Below are 2,296 nucleotides of genomic sequence, written 5' to 3' on the forward strand. Positions count from 1 at the left end.
ACCTGGGGAGTATAATGTTAGCGCGACCTTCAATGTCGCGGATTTGAGCCCGTTCCTTGAGGGAGATCATCCAGATTTTAGGACAAATCCTTCTCAAGTGGAGGGGACTGATGTGTGCAAGGACCTTATCCCACGCAATGATCCAAATGATCCAGTTCGAGTGTCGTTGGGCCCAGTCACACGTGCACGGGTTAAGCAATTCAAGGAGTCACTTCAATACCTTATGCGAAATGTTCAAGACCAACAAGGAGTCCATCGGATGATTGAAGGATTGAAAAGTGATAATCTAGTTGTCTACACATTGCTCCAAGCCCATGAAGAGCCAAGTGGAGTCCACGGGTCCCCTGAGTAGAATCGGCCAACTGTTGGGCCTTCAAAATCTTGAGTTGTCAAGTCATTGTTTAGATTAGCTACTAGTTGAGTCATGGATTCGGCCCACCTAGTCCAAGGGATGGCCGAACCTCCCTTTCCCTTTTTCCCCTAGCATTAGGGTTTCTTAGTCGTGAGTCTATATAAAGGGTTACTTTGTATGAGTTGAGGGTTAGACGTTTTATCAATAAAATTCATTATTTCGATTCTCTCTAGTGTGAGAAACTTGATCCTCTACTTGCTTTTGGCAAGGGTTCTTGAGCAATTTCGTGATTATCCTTGATTGTTCTACCGACCTATCCACTAGAGTATTCATCTCGATTGGAGTCGTTGTTCTACCACCTTCAATCAAGTCGTGTCGTCCGTCTTGGTTTTGGGTTTCACAAACCAAACGTTGGACAACCTCGCTAGATCCTTGGGCAAACGTGCTACGTGTCTCGAAACGCGTTGATCGAGGAGCATATCATTACCATTATAGATATGCTCCATGTGAAAACAATTAGTACTATCATGATTACCATCGTATGTTGAACAATAAGCAACACTTACATGAGAAGTTGACCCATTTTTTCCTTGTTTATTTAGCAACCTCTCAACGTTATCCATTCAAGAATTAAATATTTTTTCTAATTTAGCACTTAAAAAGTTGAAAGTGTCAATCTCATACATACCGGCCGCTCTTCTTGAGTTATCTTTTTCATTTGCCTATTAATAGTTGTTAGAAGTCATTTTCTCTATCAAAACTTGAGCATTCTCGGTTGAGTTTTTCATTAAAACTCCACTTGCGGCGGCATCTATGTTGATTTGGGTTGGGTATTTGAGTCCATTATAGAAAGTTCGAACAACCAACCAATCGGGGAGGCTATGATGGGGACATCTTCTTTGAAGATCCTTGAATCTCTCCCAAGTTTCATATAACAACTCGCCTTTATATTGAGTAAAACTTGTAATATCCATACGAAGTTTAGCCATTTTTTCAAGCGGAAAATATTTATTCAAGAATGCTTTTATCACTTTACCCCAAAAAGTGAAAGTATTAGGTGAATAAGAATTAAGCCATACCTTCGCTTTATCATAAAGTGAAAAGGAAACAACCTTAGTTTAATTGCACCATCACTTACTCTATTTATTTTAATTGTACCACATAATCCATGAAGTTGATTAGATGAGTGTAGGGATCCTCCACTGCATTTCCTCCAAATTGACTTTGTTGAACCATTTGTATGAGTGAGTGCTTGATTTCAAAGTTGTTTGCATTAATTGCTGGCCTTGTGATGCTACTTTGTGCTCCCGATTCATTTGGCAATGCACAATCCCTCAAAGGTCTTAGCCTTTGCTCCTCCATTTTGAAGAAAGTTTCACCCATATTTTCCACCTCAATTTCTTCTTGTTGGGCACGTCTTCTTCCATTTCTCACCGTGTTTAATTTTTGAAGGCAAATTGTGCCTTTCATGAAGAATTTAGTACCTACAAATAACCAAAATTACAACTAAAACATAGAAACTATAAAATTAGCAAAATAAAGAGAAAGTAACGAAGTCCAGATTAATAAAAATTTAACTCTAGTGTTGCACCTAAGTGCCCGACAACGGCGCCAAAAATTGATAAGGTCTTTCTGCACTCTACAAATTTTAAAACCTTATTATCCCATTTTTTCCAACTGCACAGTTCATTTCTTGAGTATAGGGATAATAGGTGTCAATGCCCCAGGGACAGAATATGGCAATCACTTGAGTTTAATTGCTTACTTTATTATCTAGACAATCAAAGTTTTAAGAAAGTAAAAACTAAGAAAGTGAACTAGGTGGTAAACTCGGCCATAGCAAATGTTAGCTTAGGTGGCACAATCGACCATAGAAAATGTTAGTTTAGGTGGTACAACCGGCCATATGACATAAGTAATAAATATAAAACTGACCATTGGTGG

The 2,296-nt window shown here is 38.8% G+C and overlaps 1 non-coding gene across 1 annotated transcript; it reads left to right on the forward strand.

Moving 5' to 3' along the window:
- Positions 1–1,228: 1,228 nt before the first annotated feature.
- Positions 1,229–1,335, forward strand: LOC113743102 (small nucleolar RNA R71). The gene has a single exon (XR_003460988.1). It is a non-coding gene; the product is annotated as a small nucleolar RNA R71 (small nucleolar RNA).
- Positions 1,336–2,296: the final 961 nt, after the last annotated feature.

The sequence above is a fragment of the Coffea arabica genome, chromosome 4e, assembly GCF_036785885.1.
Source record: "Coffea arabica cultivar ET-39 chromosome 4e, Coffea Arabica ET-39 HiFi, whole genome shotgun sequence".
Classification (NCBI taxonomy): domain Eukaryota; kingdom Viridiplantae; phylum Streptophyta; class Magnoliopsida; order Gentianales; family Rubiaceae; genus Coffea; species Coffea arabica.